This window comes from Micromys minutus (genome assembly GCF_963924665.1).
Source record: "Micromys minutus genome assembly, chromosome: X".
In the NCBI taxonomy this organism is placed as follows: Eukaryota; Metazoa; Chordata; class Mammalia; order Rodentia; family Muridae; genus Micromys; species Micromys minutus.
The window spans coordinates 6,814,798-6,835,360 of NC_137970.1; positions in this window are offsets into that span (position 1 = coordinate 6,814,798).

The window sequence follows — 20,563 nt, forward strand, 5'->3', positions numbered from 1 at the left end:
ACATTTTTATTATGTTAATTCTTAAATATGCTACCATACCACAAGGATGAAATCAGCAACCTTCAATATACAAGAATTTTTACATTATATAATTTCTTCAAATCATTACATGAATCAACAGAGAAAACTGTAAGGGAGCTAAGAAAGGAAATGGTTTCAACAAATTAAAAGAAATATATATATATGTGTGTGTGTGTGTGTGTGTGTGTGTGTGTGTGTGTGTGTGTGTGTGGTGATAACATTATTCTAAAAATGTCTTCTAAATCCAAAGAGACTGAACTTTTTCTGGTCCTTGCAGCCAAGTTAACATATGTTTGTTCTTTTAGAATTTGCTGCTCTGCTATGTATTCAGCTCATGTAAATTTAACCTGCCTTTCAAATAGCAGTGTACCCAATCTTAGTATGCCTTGGATTTCTCATGCAGTTACCTTTTTTTACAATCTAAGCTAAATGCATAGCTTTGATCTTAAGTACTTCTCCATTCCTATGTCCCAGAATAATGTATATGTATGTTTTGATAATCATTTTTGGAAACCAACCACATGTGGATATAGATTGATTATATCTATGTGCTTTTGAGTGCTGTTCTGGACTATCTGAGATCAGTTAAGTAACTTTTTTCATTGTAAAACTCTGTTAAAGATACTTGTAAAAAAGTATCTCTCCACCACCATTGCAGTCCATTGAGCTCCATAGAGACATCGCAGGGGCAAGCAAGAGCCAGACTGGCACTGGGTGACTCTGTGCCTTGCAGAGGAAAATCAACTAAACATGGGCAAAAGAGTTCCTAAGAAGCAAAATGACCTCATATGCATTCTTTGTGCAAACCTGCCAGGAGGAACACAAGAAGAAGCACCCGGATGTTTCTATCAACTCAGAGTTCTCCAAGAACTGCTCAGAGAGGTGGAAGACCATGTCTGCTAAAGAAAAGGGGTAATGTGAAGATATAGCAAAGGCTGACAAAGCTCGTTATGAAAGAGAAATGAAAACCTACATGCTCCCCAAAAGGGAGACCAAAAACAGTTCAAGGACCCCAGTGCACCCAAAAGGCCTCCTTCGGCCTTCTTCTTGTTCTGTTCTGAGTACAGCCCAAAAAATCAAAGGCGAGTATCCTGGCTTATCCATTGGTGATGTTGCAAAGAAACTAGGGGAGATGTGGAACAACACTGCCGCAGATGACTAGCATCCCTATGAGAAGAAGGCCGCCAAGCTGAAGAAGTACGAGAAGGATATTGCTGCCTACAGAGCTAAAGAAAAACCTGATACAGTGAAAAAGGGGGTGGTCAAGGCTGAAAAGAGCAAGAAAGAGAAGAAAGAGGAAGATGAGGAGGAGAATGATGAGGAAGAGGAGGAAGAAGAGGAAGATGATGATGATGAATAAGCTGGTTCTAGTGCCTTTTCTTTTTTTCTTGTCTATAAAGCACTTTCTTGTCTATAAACCCCCATGTATACAACTCACTCCTTTTAAAGAAAAAATTAAAATGTAAGGCTGTGTAAGATTTGTTTTTAAACTATACAGTGTCTTTTTTTTTTTTTTTTTTTGTATAGTTAACACACTACTGAATGTGTTTTTAGCCCTGTCCTGGTGATATTTTCAATAGGCACTAACCTTGCCTGGTACAGTCTGGGGTTGTAAATTGGCATGGAGATTTAAAGCAGGTTCTTGTTGATGCACAGCACACATTAGTTATATATGGGTCAGTAGTTTGGTTGTTTTTTTTCCCATTTTTTTCTTTTGCTTTTATTTTGTTTTTGTTGTTTTTCCATCTTCAGTTGTCTCTGATGCAGCTCATATGAAGATAATTGTTGTTCTGTTAACTGAATACAACTCTGTAATTGCAAAAAAAAAAAAAAAAAAAAAAAAAAATGCGGCTGTTTTGTTGACATTCTGAATGCTTCTAAGTAAATGCAATTTTTGATTAATATTGTTGTCCTTTTCATAAGTCTGAAAGTTTTCTTTTCAATGAGAAGCTAGTCTTTCACTTTTGACCATTTTGGGTCACATGGATTATTACATTGTGTATCTTTTCATACAGTTAACTGGAGAAAAGCTTTTGTCCACAGTCCCTGCATATTGTGGCAGGGTAACACTTTTATTCATAGTTGAATTCTCTGAAATCGTGATCAGTTGGATAAGAGATTATATAACCTGCTTGGCACAGCAAGGAGTGTTCAATTCTGTCACCCCATGGGATGATTAGAATCCAGCAATCTGAAAGTCTCTCCTTGAAAGACTAATAGAGAGAATATTCTACTCCTTACATGAGGACTCTCCTCTAACTGCCATCCCTGTGTAATGACAGTTATATGTTGCAGTTCCTACTAAAGACACCTGAGAATGTATCCCCCAAAATCTTAAAATACAAGACTTTGTGCTCTTTGTTGTCCTCAGTCCCAGTGAAAGCTGTCACAAGAAGCTGCTATAATGCTCCTGCCCTTCTATCTACACACGGTTTGCTAAGGAAACTTGACTCGTTAAAGGTATATTTAATTAGTTGGGCCAGTTTTGAATATTATGCAACATTTAAAATGAAGGGTATTTTTCCTATATTGTGGTTTGTCCCTTTATAAATCAGATACAAGGAAAGAAGATAAAATTTGAGTGTTAGTTCCTGTTGTCCAATACATTTTCTTTTCTTTATAAAACCCAAATTCATTCGTTAATCATGTTTAATCTGCTTAGTTTAGGGAACAATTTGGCAATTTTGTGGGTTTTTTTCTTTTTTGATATTATTGTTCTCTTAAAGTGCTGGTATTCTAAAATAGCGTTCTTGTAATTTTACATGCTTTTGTGATGGAGTGCTGTTATGTCATTATGACTTGGGTTCTTTACATTTGCTTTTCTTATGTAATTGGAGGAGGAACACTGAACGTGAGTCCTGGATGATACTAGTAAACTAATAATTACAGAGGTTTAAAAAAGTGTCTCTCCATTTGCCTGCAAAATTTATGATGTCTAGGTTTTCCATAACTCAATAGTATTCCATTGCGTAGATGTACATTTTCTTAATCCATTCTTCAGTTGAGGGACATCTAGGTTGTTTCTAGTTTCTGGCTGTTACAAATAAAGCTACTATGAACATAGTTGAGCAAGTGTCTTTGTGAGATGGTGGAGCACCTTTTGGGTATATTCCCAGGAATGATATAGCATCTGGGTCTTAAGGTAGAAATAAATGGATGAATCTTGAGAATATCAGCCTGAGTGAGGTAACCTAGTCCCAAAAGGACATGCATGATACATACTTACTAGTAAGTGGATATTAGCCATAAAATATATAAGACCCATGATACACTCCACAGATTCAACGAAGCTAAACAAGAAAGAAGGCCCAAGTGAGGAAGCTTGAATGTCACTTAGAAGGGGGAATGAATAGTCATAAAGAAGCAGATGAAGGGAGGGGATTGGGTAGGAGGGGAGATGGGGAGGGGGATGGAAGATTCAGGATTAAGTGTTGGAAGGGATAGGAGGAAGGGCCATATGTCCATGAGAATGAATGAAAATCTACAATTGATGATGGGAAGGTGGGGGGCATCTCCACGACATGACAGAGACCTGGAATAGGGGAGGCACCCAAGAATCAATAGGGGTGACTGTTAGCTGTGACTCACAGTATTAAGATTATGGAACCTGTTGGGGCTAGCTCCAGTAGCCAAGCAGGAATCCCAGTGATGCAATAGGGACACCAACCCACCCACAAAACTTTCAACCCCAAATTTATCCTCTCGATAAATGGAGGGATGAGAGATGGAACAGAGGGAATGGCCAACCAATAACTGGCCCTACTTGAGACCAATTCATGAACAAGCAACAGTTGCTGACACTATTAGTAATGACTAATTACTAATAGACACTCCTGTTATGCTTGCAGACAGGAGTCTAGCCTGACTGTGCTCTGAGAGGCTCCACCCAGCAGCTGACTCAGACTGACTCAGACACCTATAGCCAAACAGTGGGTGGAGCTTGAGGACTTTTACAGAGGAGTAAGAGTGGGAAGGATATAGTGCCATGAAGGGGATAGAAACTTCACAGGAAGACCAACAGGGTCAAATAACTTGGACCCTTGGGTCTCTCAGAGATTGAACCACCAACCAAAGAATACACACAGGCTAGACACAGGCCTCCCCACACATATGTAACAGATGTGCAGCTTGGTCTTCATGTGGGTCCAGAACAACTGGAGCAGGGCCTATTCCAAAAGCTGTTGCATGTCTGCAGGATATGTTCTCCTAGCTGGACTGCCTTGTCTGGCCTAAGTGAGAAGATGTACCTAGCTCTGCAGAGACTTGATGTTCCCAGGTGGGAGGACACCTAGGGGGCCTCCATCCTCTTAGAGGATAAGTGAGTGGTGTGGGAGGAAGGATTGTGGGAGGGAGTGACCAGAAGGGGGAGAGGGAGCAGAAAGTAAATTTAAAAAAAACTTACCTTACTGTTATTATGGCAATAATTTAATAAAATAATCCCCTTGTAGTATCAGGCATCCTTAGTGTTCCAGTTTTCCTAATTTTATCAGTTTTTTCCAAACCAGTATTTAAATGTGGTTTATGTGTTATATTTGTCTACTGATAAATTTGATCATTTTCTTTGAATGTGTTCCACTCATTTTCTCTTTTAGGTTTTCCTTAGGATTTATTTGTGGAGAAACCATGTCATGTAGAATTCCTGTACTTTGGAGGTTACTGATTGCATCTTTGTGGTATTAGTTAACTTATTCTTTTGTCCTTTTCATTGTCCATAAACTGGTAGTAAAACCTATAGATATAATCATATTCAGGTTTTATTTCTTTCCCCAAGAACATCTTATAGGTAGTGTGATATAGTTAATATCACAAAAAGGATCACATATTGGATGATTATTTCATGTTGAAAGAAATGTTAAGATTGAACACTTGGCTTCTGGTGACATGAGCCTAAGTCACTTATAAAATTTTCTACCAGCCTATAATGTAATCTTTTGAGCAACCATTAAAAATTACTCCCTAGAAATTGGTGGTTGTGAAATAGCAGGGTTCTAAGCTATACATTATTGAATAAGCTTGAATTGCTTTGGAAACTAACTATTTGTTAGGTCTTTTGACCCAAGAAAAGAAGACTTTCAAATTTTGTAGGAAAAAACTCCACAATTCACCAAATTTTAGTCACAATACAGGAACTCTGAGTAAAATCTAAAGATCTATGTACCTATTATTGACCTGGAATCTATAATTTAAAACCTCTTCTAATTTCTAGGCCCAAATGGCTTTAATATTTGAATTCTTCCAAGTATTTAAGGAAATAATGATATTCTTATTTAAAAGTTTTCCAAAGATAGAAACATTGCCAGGCTTATTTTATGAGACCATTATAGCTTTAATAGCAAAGTCTAACAAAGTTGTTACCAAAAGAAAATTAAAGGCTACTGTTAATATAAATACCCAAATTACAGAAAAATTATTACAAATGGAACCCAGTAAAATGTTTTTAAAAATCACATTGCAACCAAATAAGATTCATTTCAGGAATGCTAAATCCATTTAACATTTGAAACTCAGTAAATTTTACTACAGTATAACAGGCATTTAAAAGGCATGCTTTCTTCTGTTCCAGAGTCTTGCAGAGAACGAGAGCTTTTTTCTGTTCTGGTTTTCTGAGACAGAGTTTCTCTGTGTAACTTTGGCTATCCTGGAACTCACTCAGTAGACCAAGCTGGCCTCAAACTCAGAGCTCTACCTGCCTCTGCCTCTGGAATTAAAGGCTTGGGCTACCACACCTGGCCATATGGGACTCTTTAGTGACAGGCTTTGTGCTTTTTACTTACAACATTCTTGAAGAGTCTACCTGTAGGAACACAGTTTCCCAAGTGGAGGAAGATAATGCAATAAAAAATATGTTATAAGAAAAATCACCTCTGCATATTAATCATTTAAGCATTGTCTTTTACAAACTGTCTCTTACCCTTCTAGTCTGAATACACAGGGATAAGTCATTGTGTTACTAAAGTTTTTAGGGTCGAAGCCTGAGCTTTGGCAGCCCTAACAAGCTAGAGTTGGCCACCTGTCCCCAACAGTTGATTAAAGGCACAAATAATCCTGAAAAGCAAAAAAAAGGCATTTAGTTGCTAAGCCACATTGGAAAGAGGAATAAGAAGGGCCAGTGGCATTCTAAAGTGTATCTTTCAGATCCTGAAGAAAGTGTAGGTTGAAATAACAGGAAAGAGGAATGAGTCTCTCCTATCCTGGCTTGACTCCAGTCTCTCTTACAAGCTGGTCTGACATGTTGTCAGAACTCAGTGAAATGTTTTGCAAGGACACAATGTCCCGGTCTGGCAGGCACCAGGGACCCACCCTTTTCCTTCTCCCAGTGAGACTCTCCTGTGCAAATTCTTGGGAACCATTGTTTTAATATCGTGTCAGCTAAAGAGAGAACATGTGTCTTTTTAGAATGCCTTCATTGGTGTTAGGATATTAACAATTGTTTTAAACCTTGGATTCCAAAAGCAGTGAAGCTTCCCAGGACAGACCACCTCCTAGAGGAAGGCAATTATCCTTGAAGGCACAGCCACACCTTGGAACAGGAGTAATCATCCTAACTAAAGTAATCACATTGTTCCCTTTGAAGGATGACTTTGAAGACCCAGAATTGAGAGAATGATCCACCATACTACACTTATTAGAATGCCTTGGTCACAAGACCAATGCTATAAATGGCCATTCGAGGTCAGTGCGTTCCAGTAAGGAATGTTTGCAGAGTCTTGCTTGAAGCAGACAATTCAAGGAAATGTGGATCCAAACAATACCCTCCCTATGAAGTGTCATAGCCATTTTTTACTCGTCCCCCCATGCATCCCCTTTCCCGTGGGAGATTCGGTCCTTTGCTGTTTGAAATAAATAGTCCAGTCTGTTGAGATCGGGCTTGATAAGTTATCTCTGTGGATGAAATGAGCAAATTCAAGCCAAGTTAAAGTATAAAGACAGGTTTATTAGGGGAACCTCTCAGTTAAGTTCACTGATTACATAAGATGGGGTCAGTGAAGTCAGTATGCAGAAGGACACAGAAAGGAAGAGAAAGAGAGAAAGCATGTGCACACAAAGAGTAGAGAGATGTAGGCAGAGGGAGAAAGAGAGGAAATTCAGACAGGAAGAGAAGAGAGAGCGAAAACCAAAATGTCTGGGGTTATACATTGAAGAACCTGTGAGTAGGCCAGGCTGCTGAGCTGAAAACCTCAGGGTAGAGAGCAAAATAATGCCAGCCATGCCCTGTAACAGGTAGGGACTGCGGGATGCTAGGAGAACCTGGAGGCCAGGTCCACTGTGGTATGTTATATAGGCACTTCAGCTTCTTGTCTTGAGTCTGAAACCAAATATCTCAGGCTGGAGAGATGGCTCAGCCATTAAAGGCTAGGCTCACAACCAAAATAGAAAAAGAAGAAAAAAAAAAGAAACATAAACATCTATGAATACTTTCTGCTTACTTTGGGGCATTATTATTGGGGGTCCTAAAGTTGGAATATTGGCTAGGCTGCTGTCCAGGCTCGGCATGAAGGCCTAGGTGAAGCAAATTGCTTGGGAACACCTTTGGGTAGCTGATTCACAGCTGTCAGACAGAACATTAGGAAGACATTTTTTTTTCCTTGGGTGTGCACTTGAAACTTCTAGTCCCATAATCTGGAGAGGAAAGTCCCAAAACCAGGGGAAAGGGAAGGGGTTCCATCCTCAGGAATAAGCAGGTTGAAAACGAAACATATTTATCTAGAATCCATTTGACCTGTGAAAGGTGGATTTGAGTGGATTCCCTGAAGCTTATTAAGAATCTTTTTAAGTTTACAAGAAGAGATAAGTTCTAGATGTTAGTATTATCACTGTTTATAGTCTGTATTGAAATCCATAGTGTAGAAAAAGCAGTAGACTCACACCTTTGTGTCATAGTAGAGGCTTGGGAAACAATTTAAAATTCAGTTAATGTTAAAGCTTTGAACCTTGACGTCTTACATTAGGGAGGGGACAAAAATCTGAAGCATATTTTATTCTTTTTATATCCTGTAAATCAGTTTCTTATCACCATTTAAGGTTTTTTCATCCTCCCCCCTTCCTAACTTGTATTTACCAACCTCAAATCACCTGTTCAGACCCTCAAGCACATTCTTAGATCCTCAAACACTTTCTTAAAAGCTTTCATATCCTCAGACCTTACGGAAACTTTAACCTGTACACTTTTTCCTAACTAGTCATTCAGCATGAGCAACAGATTATGAAACGTTACTTCTTTCTTTAGTCTAGCCTTCTTTAGTCTAGCCTTCAAATCCACCAGAGACCTAAGGATACATTTTACCTGAATAAGTAGGAAGAATAATCCAAATGGCCTATGTAACAATTAAAATGACAGAGTTTACCCATGACCTAGATGACCACCCCACTAGGTACCTGTGGTGGTAATAGCTTCTTTGAAGACACAGGTCCTAGGCAGGATCAATTTTTGGCTGCCAGACCCAGAAAATCTGAGAGGCTTTCCTGTGGAGAAGAAACTTGGAAGACTGACCTTTGTCTTAAGCAATGTAAGGCATGTCAGGTGTCCTGTTTGTCTAGTTTGGCCAAGGTCCTGGCAGAGGGTGAGGCATTGGGGCAGGTAATCCAAATGGTTAGTATACCACAATCTAGATGGAGTCCGTTGTCGTTCCCAGATCTTCTTGGAGACCTTAGGGGAGGTTACTGCTAAAATTTAGGAACTTTGGACATGGTAAATTGGAACTTTTTTTTTTTTTAATTCATATATGCCATTATAGAGAGACTGACAACTTTGCTGATCCAACTATATTGCATCATTATAGGCCATTGTAGTTTTCTGTATGGCTTAGTTAATCCAAACACCTAAAGCTTAAAAGACAGAGAAGTTATATTTGGGCTGTTAGCAAGGTACTGAACGAATTTGGCAGTGAAGTCCTGACTCCACTTTCTTTATCCCATAGCCAAGACTGAGACCATCCATATATTGTTTCTTTCCTGATGCCACCTGAGGTGTGGTCAAGCAGCTGTGGAGCGTGATTTAAAGTGTGCAGGCTGCTTTCTCACCACTACCTTTGCCATTAGATCTCTATTAGCAGGTTAAACAGGCACCCATGTGCTTGCCCCAGGCCTGAAACCCAACAAGGCTCTAAGTGCTAGTCCTTTTTTCCCCTCTTTTTATGCTTTCTCAGAAACCAAGACTAAGACCAAGACCATTTTGTTTTGTTCACTTCTGACCCTTTCCTCCTCTTCTTTTTCTAGACCAAATGTTATATCAACATCCCAAAGATGAACTTGGGGACAATGGTCTCCTTTATTTGTTCCTCTTCAAAATTTGTTCATATTCAACACATTTCTACTTTTCATTATTGCCCATCTCATTAATTGGCATGCTGGGATGCTTAGCTGAACTTTTCGTGTTAAAGCTCTCGGAGGCAGGGAGGGCTTTTGTTCTAAAACTGCCTTTACATTAACAGAAGAAATGGGGAGAGTCCATATTACGTTGGGGGATACAGAAAAAGAAAACATTTAATAAAATGCAACAATTATATGTAATTAAAAACTGGAATCAACAAACGCAGAATAAAGGCTACATTCATATTCTGATGAATGGTTGGGACAAAAGGCTTATAGCTCACAAAGATGAGATTCTGAGTGTGTTTGGGATGAGGCCAGGAAGTCTATTTTAACAGTTCTATTCAACACTGCAACACGAGAGGCACTAGTCAGTACATTATTAGACTTTAGTCTTTTCCAATCTAATAGGTGAAAAATGGTTTCTTAGTGTAACTTTAATTTGCATCTCTTTCATTACCAGCAGCTTGTGCACCTTTTATATGCTCAGGAACTGTTTGCATTTCTTTTTCTTGAAATGTGTGTTAATTTGTCTTTTACATTTTTCTATGGAGTAAATGGCCTTTTCTACTTTTAAACAAACACTTTAAGGAGTTAAACCTTTATCACAGGAATGCAAATTATAATTGCTTTTTCCCCGGTTTGCCACTTTGTTATTTTCCTTGGTGTTTCTAGGATTGTTTTTTTGTTTTTTTTTTTTTTTTTTTTGTAGCATGTAGTGTTTCTTTTCAACTTTATATAATCAAATTTAGCAATATTTTCCTCTCTTTGTTTCTAAGTTTTAAGTTCTAATGAGGAAGGCTTTTTGTAAATGACAGTAGAAGAATTTGTACATGACCTTTTTTCTAGAATTTCTTAAATGTCTCATTTGGAATATGTGAGGTCCCACTTTGTCTTTTTCTGTATGGCTAGCAAGTCAACACTTAGCATTTTGTCTATGCTCTGTCCCACAGTTACCTGGCAACAGCCAGGCCAGGTGTGCCTGACTCACTATAAAAGGAGATGCTCCCCCACTGCTGTCTCTTGCTCTTGCCTTCCTGCTCTGTCTGCCTTTTCCCCTTCTCTTTCTGCTGTTCCCCCTCTCCATATTCTCATGGTCAGCCTTTACCTCTCTCTCTCTCTCTCTCTCTCTCTCTCTCTCTCTCTCTCTCTCTCTCTCACCCTCCCTCCCTCCCTTCCCTCCTCTCTCTCTGACTCTCTCTACTTTTTCTCTCAACTCTTCCTCCCACGCCCTAAATCAACTCTATTCTATACTCTACTGTAATAAGTATACTACAGTATGGCTATGTAATATGAGGGCTGGGCCATCAGAGAGAAGGATGCCTCAGCATGGGCCCACAGAGGCACCCCCTTCCCCCACACCTGACTGCACATCCACCAAACATATTTCTTCTCTCTTTATTTTTTTATAACCACAACAAATACTGTTTATTTAAAACACCTCTTTCCTCCACTATATCAGGTTCCCACTGTTATTATGCCCATTTTCCATAAACAAGCAGACCTATTTCTAGATATTCTGGTCATTATTAAAGTTTTATACTTAAAAAATCTTTTATATTTTTAAAATTGAGGTTTTATAATGAAGTTATTTCAGTGTGGTGCTGAATAAAAAATAGGCACATTAAAGAAGCCAAAATAGCCATTCGATGGGGCAAGAGGGAAAAGTTTATTCCAAACTGCCAAGGCTGTCTCCCAGTAAAGCAGGGAGAAGCCACAAAGAAAAAAATTTCAGAGTTATATGGGACCATGAGACAGGGAGCACCTGAGCTGGGTTGGGGACCAAGAGCCTAGTGGGGTTTGCGAGCAGGACCTGAGGGAACCTAGAGACTAGCATTGACCTCCAGAAGTTAATAAGCAGCACAATCATCTGTGAAGAACTACCTGTTTGGTTTTGCCAGAGACAGAGAGATAGAGACTAAGCATCCCCCCCCCCACCATGAACTTTCTTCAAGCCCCCCAAGGGAATGCTGGCTTTTGTCTAAATGCCAGCCCGTAGGAAAAGGAATTTCTTTGAGGGGAGACCAGACAAAAATCTCTTTTTTTGCAGTGGCGGGGGGTGTCTCTAAGGTGTGTCATAGGCTCGTGAAATCTGAGTGAGCTCACAGCTCTCTGTGCCTGAGGCCTTGTGGTGTTTTTTTTTTTTTTCCACTCACCATTTAATTAATGCTCAAAGCACTACAAGAATACAGGTATTCTACAAAATAGAAGAGAGTTTATCCATGGTCTATCCAGTTAAAGGTAGTCATTACCCCCCTCGCCAAGAAAACTTCTCTTCGAAACAGTTGTAAACCATTAGAGAAAATGACAACCAATCAAAATGCAGAGTTGTGAAACTCAGTCTTGATTGGTACAAGTACAACTCAACTCAGTGATCCAGGATCTCGGAAGAAGAGATGATCAAAAATGTGGAAGAAGAATAGGAAGTTCAGACAAAGCCTCTCAAAGAACAGCAGATTGTGGGTGTGGTGGGAGAGCAGAAGGTGTAGAAAGAAGCATTAAGATTAACATATCAATGAAAACAATAGCTGAGGAAGACTGGAAATCTCCCAACCAAGGTTTAACAGAACTGCCTGCTTGAGAAAGTCCCTTGCTCTAGAAATGTGGGGAAAGGCAGATTCTATGTAAATAAAGAATAAAGTCTAGTGGCCCAAGACTTTTGAGCCTCAAACCTTTTCCAGCTCTCTTCCATTCTTTGGAGTACATTTTGTTACCACAAACTACAAGTCTTGTCTCAGAGGTTGGTCTGGTTAGAAAAAGAATTTAAGAATGGGCTCAGAAGGTAGAAGATAGTTTTATTAGTTTAAGGAAAACAACAGGGCAGGCAAGCTGCAAGGCTATGAGTTGGAGGTCCCTAAAATCCCCTACTGAGGTTTTATTAATTTTCTAGAGCTAGTCTCAAAAATATACGAACGAATAGCTAGGTGGGACCAAGGCATGGAGCCAAGGATTTGTGGCCCTCCAAAACCTCCAGTATTCAGAATCTCCTCACAACCCCATTTCTGGTTGTTTGTTTTTAATGGAAGCATCAGTGCATAGGCATGATTGATTATAATACTGGCTATCAGCAAGCAACTGACCATCCAGCCTCTCTTCCCTCCCTGAACATAAAGGCTCAAAGTCCCAAGCTTCTAACATTTTTTCCATTTTTTCCATGCTATGAGCATACAAATGACATTTTATCACTCTGTAGATTTAAAAGATTTTAGAAACTGTACACTAGGAAACAGAAAGAAGGAAATTGAATATATATTGTTCAATATCACACTTCTTTCCCCACCCTTTTGATTACTCCTCTTTTCTGTTTGAATGGATTTGTCTATTCCAGGTTATCTCATAGAAATAGAACTATACAATATCTGTCATTCTGTATTTGGCGATCTCATTGAGTATGTTTTTATCCAGTCATAGTTTCTATCAAACTTTCATTTCCTTTTATTGCATAACAGTATCTTCTGTTGGCTTGCAGGTGATTGAGCTGGGCTGGGCTCCTTCCAGTGACCTAGCATGTGGAGAGAGAGGGAGAAAGGAAATGGGAATAGGAGGGACAGAGGGGTAAGAGCAAGAGAAGAGAAAACAAGGGAGAAGAGCAAGAGAGGAGGGGGCAAGCAGCCTTTTATAGTGCCTGGTAACTGTGGGGTGGAGTTTACAGAATCCTAACACTTAGAAAGCTCCACAAAATGTTATGAAGTAGCATAAGACACGTGTAAACCATTTTACATTTCCTCTGTCCTTCACTGAGAGACAAACTAGAAAGGCAGGCAAACTTACAGGAACCTGGAAAGGGAAAGAAGCCTTCCAACCCAGTATCAGGTTTACATTTTTTATTGACTAAGATACAAGAACTTGCAAACAACTGAAGAATAATATCAGTAAAAACTGGCCATAGAGATAAGACACTTTCTGAGCTACATCACAAATTTAGTTATTTAAAACCAATGGATCATGTTTGCTCAAGAGCAAAGTGCATGTGACTTTTGAGTTTGATTTTATCAGCATACTTAATGATATATCTCATAAACCACTTTATAGTTTCATTGACAAAAGGAAGTTAAGATATATAAATAAGTCTTCAAATTCAAAGGCTTTATTTAACTTTTAAACTCTAAGTTTTAAAATTGGCTTAAACTTTAACTCTGGTTATAAATTGTAACTTTTGAGGAATGTAACTAAGGTCCTCTGCAAGAACAATACATGTTCAATTCCCCGCACTCACTTCTGGCACCTTGCAACTGCTTGTTACTCCAGCTCCAAGGGATGCCCCTACCCTCAGGTATATACAGAGACATGTACACATATGTACATATGAATAAATAAAAGACAACATGTTTTTAAAAAACTGCAACAGTTGCATCTTTCTATCTCTGTGCCTACACATAAATCTGAAGTGTATACTCTTTTCTCTCTTCTTTCTTTCTTAGTAAATCCTAGTTCTGCTTCATATGGATTTTTCCTGAAATTCTGTTTTGCTGTGTAAGTCAAGATTCTGGCCACATAAGTATGGGTCTTTCAGAGGGAAATCTTCCACCTATAACCAGGAGCACTGTGCTGCATTTTCTAGTAGTAGAAAGAAGTCTCTCATACTTTGGGTGATATCTGTTCATTTATTTCAAGAAGTTACTAAGTATAGCAACATATTATTTGTGAAGCTTAATGAATGAATATCTCCAGTAAAGCCCACTAAGTGCCCATATCCACTGTTATAATTTTTATTGTACAATGATATAGCAAAGGCTTTTGTTCAACAGCTCTAAAAATCCCAAGAACTACCATTTACAGATAAAATCAGATACTTTGGAAAATATCAAAACATTTACTGTTTTATTCCTTATGAGAATGACACACATTGTTAAGTGGAAGTTTCTGAATATGACAGATGATGCAGACTCGAATGGGGATTTGTTGATACAGACGTAAGGAAAGAGAGGTATGTTTGGGCTTTCAGCTTGAGAAAATAGTCTATCATGGTGAAGAAGGCAGGGAAGCAGGAACGAAAGACAGTTGGTCACATTGTGTCTGCAGTGGTGGAACAGAATGGTGGGCTCAGGTTGCTTTCTAGTTTTCTATTTATTTCAGGACTTCAGATCACATTCAGGTTTGATCATCCCTGTTCAGTTACACCCCGGCGGAAACACTTTTCTGCACATAACCAGAGGTGTGTTTCCACAATGATTCAAAATCTAGTTAAATTAACAAGGAAGATTAACCAATCATGCTTGAAAGGTCAATTTAGAAATGGAGAGATGTGTGATGAAAACAATCTGCATTTTCCAGAGACCAGATAATCATTATTAAATTTTCTTGATATATATGTAAGGTAATTGCATCATTATTTATAATAAGAATAGAAATTTGAAAACAGCCTAGTTAACCAGTGACAATAGAATTCACACATGTACTATTTAGTTAGCAAATAAGAAAATGCTTCATATACTGATATTAAAAACCATCAGGCATTATTGTTAAGTGAGAGCAGTAAGCTAGAGAGTGCTGAACGATACCTTTCCTGAGGGAAAATGACATTATATTAAATATGTTCATTCTGGGTTGTATACATTTGCTTAAGGGAAGAAACAGATATACATGACATAAGTAAAGGTAAACATCTATATGAGATGGAGGAGAAATTGAAGCACATAGGAACCACACCAACACCAAGACTGTCGAACTGCATTCTGATTTGATTTTTGAATCATATGAATGTATAACCTACTTTTAGAATTTTTAAAGAATGTAAACTTTGTATCTGAAGTATATTTTCACACTGATTGTTAATATGGAGAATTGGCTCTAGATTCTGCAATCAGTTATAACCAACAGCAGAAATGTTCAAGTATTTATTCATTGTTTAGAATGAATAATTTTTTTCTTTCTATGTCTTTAGTTTTAAAAAGATGGGGATATTTCTGGTTTACAGTAATTCAGGCAATATAGGTGTTGCCTGTTTTATGATAGAAGAAGTATTTTAATGATGTAAAGCAAGAATTGGTTGAAAATTTTGAGGAAACTGAGATAGATGCTAGGAATAAATGATTTTGAAGAGAAACTGACCCAGTAAGTGTGAACAGAGTAAAGGCTAAGCTACTACCCAAGGCAGTTAGCTGCCTAGAAATCATACTCTAATGTTAACATTCCTTCCAGGCTCTGTCCCACAGTTGCCTGGCAACAGCCAGATATGCCTGATTCACTATAAAAGGGGCTCTCTCTCTCTCTCTCTCTCTCTCTCTCTCTCTCTCTCTCTCTCTCTCTCTCTCTCTCTCCCTCCCTCCCTCCCTCCCTCCCTCCCTCCCTCTCCCTCCCTCCCTCCCTCCCTCCCTCCCTCCCTCTCTCTCTCTCTCTCTCTCTCTCTCTCTCTCTCTCTCTGTGTGTGTGTGTGTCTCTCTGTGTGTGTCTGTCTCTCTCTGTCTCTCTGTCTGTCTCTCTCTGTGTGTCTGTCTCTCTCTGTCTGTCTGTCTCTCTCTCTCTCTCTGTCTCTCTCTCTCTCTCTCTGCCTTTCTGTATCTCTACTACATCCTCAGCTCCCTTTCTTATGCCCTAAATAAACTCTATTCCATACTGTATCCATTGGCTGGTACCTCACAGGGAAGACATGCCTAAGCATGGGCCTTCCATCTCACTATACTGTGCCTCTACCAAACAGATCTCTCAGCTCATTCTATTTTATAAAGCACAACATTGGTGTGTGTGACTTAGATTTAGAAAATCACAGGTTCACATCTCCTGCAGCCACATGGACTTTGCATCATCAGATCACACACTAGACCTATCCACCCAAACACTGGTGAATTGGTAAGCTCCCTTCCTGCTACTGGTCAGTGTAAGTGTCCCCTGTTCCCAAAGGAGGGCTATTGAGTTCTCAGCCACCCTGTGGTGTCCTTAAGAATGGAGGCATTCATTGTTGTGACTGGCCTTCTCACTGGCCCTTCTTTTTAGGGCCTTTACCCCCGGGTGACCTCCTCCCTGTCACTCTTTGGGAAAAAGTTCTTTCTTGCTGCTGAAAAAAAAAAAAATCCTAAATTTAGGTAAACTGTTCTCCGTGTGGCTCTGAGCCCCACAGATGTCCCAGAGCTCAGTACCGTTCACTGTGTGAGAACCTAGTGAAGTGGCCTGGCTGTTAGATCTCTACCTGTTCTTGGGATGCCAGAACAAGCAAATCACTAGCTTTCCTCCTACTTTCACCCAGAAAGAAACGTCTTCGATGCTATGCCTCTCGGTTTAATTCACAGGCTAAATTTGACCCCATTATCCACAAACCAATAACTCTACATGACCACTTAAAGGTGCGTTTACAACTCTCCAGTTTCCCAGGGATCCATAGGCCATTCCCCTTCCCCCTCATTCTCTGCTGTACCCTTTCACCTTGGCCCTCACTCTTGCTCCCGGCAGCTGCAGCCTATCTTCAGCTCTCCATTTCCTCTCTCACCCCCTGCCTAGTATTTTGCTCTATTGAGCTGCTGCTGGTGCTTCCTCATTCTTGTGGCCTCTGATTCCTGCTCAACTCCTCTGCAGGGCACTCCACTGTGCAGCCGCAAGCCCTGAGCCTCCCAGAGCACCTGGAGCTTGCTCTCCTGCCTAAGGGAGTTGCTAGGAGACAGAATGCTGCTTCAGGCTCTGCTCTCTGTCCCACCCACCCCCCACCTTGGCAATGTTCTGCTTTGCTGCGGGTGTTCTCCAGTGGCCACTGCCTGCCACCAAGCTGCACTGCACATCCCTCACACTGTGCTGTTTAGATTCATTTATATGCTTGCCTTTGTGCTATGTTTCTGTTGTTCCATTCTAAAATGCACAGTCACATTTCTACAGCTCCATTCTAAGGTATAACATGTGACTCTTAGCGCCATCTTTAACCAGGAGCAGTCCTGCAACTGTCCTCGATCTTTGTTGTGGGCAGATAAGGTTTTTGCTATGCTAGTGCCTCAGTGCCATCTTAGATAATGGCAGTCACACACTTGGTTGGCTATAGCTTCAGTACCATCTTTGTTATGAACGGTCTCCAGTTCACTGCCTTTAAGAGTACAGCCTGTCAAAGTAGCTTAGCAGTGAAGTTTTTTGTTCTATGCTGCCTTGGTAAATAATGATTTCTAAACAATAAAAATTTAAAGATCACTGCCTTCAGTATACGTTCACCCTTGTTTTTGCTACTGTCATTGAGTCACAGTGCACTTTATTTGTTAGATATGGCCAAAACAAGTAATTAAGCAAACACAGGTTGTATAACTCAATTATGTTTGGTGGGTACTGGCTCTCAATCTGTCAAAAATCTGCTAAATGTAATGTTTGGGCTTGTTGTAATACACAGAGATTCCCAAAGGTTAACAGTGATTCCCCGAAAGGTCTCTGAAAAAGATATGGGCACAGTGACACAGATTCTACCTGGATTGTGGTATGATAACCACCGAGAAACACTGCTTTATTGCCTTGCCCACTGCTAGGGCTTGGCTTACACTGTGGACAGAGGATTCCCCGAGCGCTAAATGTATCATATTGCCTAAGTCAAGGTGAGTCAGTTCAGTTCTCATTGTTCACATACCTCTCTACAGAAGAAAGCCTCTTGTCTTCTGGGCCTGACAGCCAGACAGGTTCTGCCCAAGTTATGATGGAGACCACAGGGACCTGGGAACTACTTAGGTAGTGGAGTCTAGATCAACCTCTGTCATTTTAATTAATACATGACTCCTAGATTAAAATATATTCTTCTCAGATTTCTGACTACATTGACAGCTAAGCGAACTGTAGTTTGACAGCTAGAAAACAGCCTTGCTTTTTACCCTAAGGTAATCCACCACAATATTAGCTCATTAATCAAATTGTTAGCTAGTTAAGACTACCAGATTTCTTATCAAAGACAAACAGGTTTTCCTTGTTCATAGGCTTCATGATAAAAGACAAGTTCAGATGCAGGCTTTCACAGATGGAACCTGTTACTTCCTTATCTAAACTCAGTTTCCAGTGACTACATGCTCTATATTTCCTCTCCTTGCTGTGGCATTGTCCTAACATTAACCAATACTTATAAATAACCTTGAAACATTCCACTATAAATCCACTTTTATAATCACAAGTATAGTTTCTGTTGGTTATCTTTTAACTATAAACTTAAACTGTTTCTTGTGCTAACTCTATATTATACCTATCAGCTGGACTGGGTCTGACCCCAACACAGAATTCTTATATCTTAAGGTTTAAGCTACAAACCAAGAATACAACATATAATATCTTATCATGGCTGGCCATGTATTTATTGGGGAATATGGCAAAAACCAGATGAAAGATGTGCAGTTAATTTGGAAAGAAAAAAGGTGGGAAGAAAGGGAGGAGGAAGGATTCAGTCCTATAAGGCTTTTGCTGGAGAAATGCAGGTGAATGGAAGGAGAGTTAGGTGGCAGCAAGGCAGCCGCTAAATATGCAGGCCAGGCTATGAAGTAAAAATTGGCCTTTTGGATGAAGGCTTGCAAGAACATGATCCAAAACTGATGAAAGTTCCATTTCTTTCACCATTCTGGATTTAACAACGAAAAAGGAGTCATGTACTTTAGGGAGACATAATTTTTTATTTAAATTTGTATTATTTGAATTAGTAACTGAGGTCCAAGAGTATATAGTTCAGGTGTATACCACTGCCCTAGCATGAGCAACACCTTATGCTTGATCACCAGCACGGAAAAATTTTCTTCATTGACCTATAACAGGTGTACATTTTAATGGATGCATTATGATCATTTGATACTCATATCCAATGTTTAATGATCAGTTAAGAATAATTAGCATGTGAATCCCCTTAAATATTTACTGTTTCTTTTTGTTAAAATATTTTGAACCTCTCTCTCCTAGTTTGTTATAAAATCCATATTAAACTGTTGTTGCCTTACTGAGATATGGAACACTGGAACTTAGTCCTCTCTGATTGTATTTTGATACCTTATAGAGAGGCTCTTCCTCTCTCTCTCTCTCTCTCTCTCTCTCTCTCTCTCTCTCTCTCTCTCTCTCTCTGTCTCTCTCTCTCTGTCTCTCTCTCTCTCTCATTACTATTATTATTAATATGTTTATTTGCTCTTTAAACATGTGTGTATTATGCATGAGAACACATGTACAATGGCACATGTATGAAGGTCAGAAGATAACCTTGTGAATTTAATTCTCTCCTTTCACTTCTGTGGTTTCTGGGGATTGAACTCAGGGCATCTAGCTTGTACATCAAGTGTCTTTACCTCCTGAACTATCTCACTGACTAGGCCCTTACAGAGCTGTCCTTAATAGTGTTAGGGAGTTGTGGTAAATGATCTGAAAACTACCTTGCAGTTTGTGGTGGGTTGGATGATGTGTCCTCCATAAATCTTAGGCATTTGAATATCTCATTCTCCAGTTGGTAGATGTTTCAATTTGGAGGTGTGGCTTTCTTGACAGAAGTCTGTCACTGGAGTCAGCCTCGAGGTTTCCAAATGCTTGTGTCATTGCCTGTGTGCTCTCTACCGCCTGCTTGTGGTTCGATATATGAGCTCTCAGCTGTTCTTTTATTTTTATTAGATCCTCTCTGTATTTACATTTCAAATGTTATTCCCTCCCCCCCTTCCCTTCTACGTGTCTCCAGGAAGGTGCACCCTCTCCCAATCACCCTCTCTACCTCAGTGCCTTGGCATTTCCCCTACATTCGGAAAAAGCACCCTCACTGGACCAAAGGCCTCACATTGATGTCAAACAATGCCATCCTCTGCTACATATGTAACTGGAGCCTTGGGTCTCTCCATGTGTGCACAATTCCCCCAGCCTGCGGGGTCTTCAATGTAGACCTGAGGAGGAAACTGATGAATGGGGGACAAGAGACACAAAGGAAAGAAAGTTTGAAGTGCTGATCAAGCTCTGATTTATTATGTGCTAAAACCATTTCTTTTAAAGAAAAACAGGGAGAATTCCATGAGGGTGGGGGACTACCCAGGTGCAACAGAGAGTTCTGCCAAGCAGGATCTGTAGCCTGGGTGACCGTTCTACTTGACTAGCTATCTGACCCCAGTGAGATCACCTGATTACTGGAAAACAGAAAATGGTATTACTCGGGCTAAGGGAATTTCTTAATTCTGTTGACTCCTGGCACTCAATGGTAGGTGTTTTTGTCCATAGGAGCTCTGGAGAGTTTGGTTGGTTGATAATGTTGTTCTTCCTATGGGGTTGCAACCGCTTTCAGCTCCTTCAGTCCTTTCTCTAGCTCCTTCTTTGGGGTCCCCATAAACTATACTTT